The sequence below is a fragment of the Colobus angolensis genome, unplaced genomic scaffold (assembly GCF_000951035.1).
Source record: "Colobus angolensis palliatus isolate OR3802 unplaced genomic scaffold, Cang.pa_1.0 Scaffold39, whole genome shotgun sequence".
Taxonomy (NCBI): domain Eukaryota; kingdom Metazoa; phylum Chordata; class Mammalia; order Primates; family Cercopithecidae; genus Colobus; species Colobus angolensis.
Window position 1 is genome coordinate 1165144 of NW_012117265.1, and position 476 is coordinate 1165619.

The following is a 476-nucleotide window of genomic DNA, read 5'->3' on the forward strand; positions in this document are numbered from 1 at the left end:
CACAGTGAGACCTAGTCTTTATTTTTATTAAAAAAAGAAAAATAGGGCTGGGCGCGGTGGCTCACGCCTGTAATCCCAGTACTTAGGGAGGCGGAGGTGGGCGGATCACGAGGTCAGGAGATTGAGACCATCCTGGCTAACACGGTGAAACCCTGTTTCTGCTAGAAATACAAAAAATTAGCCGGGCGTGGTGGCGGGCACCTGTAGTCCCAGCTATTCAGGAGGCTGAGACAGGAGAATGGCGTGAACCCGGGAGGCGGAGCTTGCAGTGAGCCAAGATCGCACCACTGCACTCCAGTCTGGGCGATGAGCAAGACCCTATCTCAAAAAAAAAAACAAAAAGAAAACGAAAGTAAAAAAAATATATATATGAGGCTGAGCGTGGTGGTTCACACCTGTAAACCTCGTGCTTTGAGAGGCCGAGGCGGGTGGATCCCCTGAGGTCAAGAGTTCAAGAGCAGCCTGGGAACATGTTG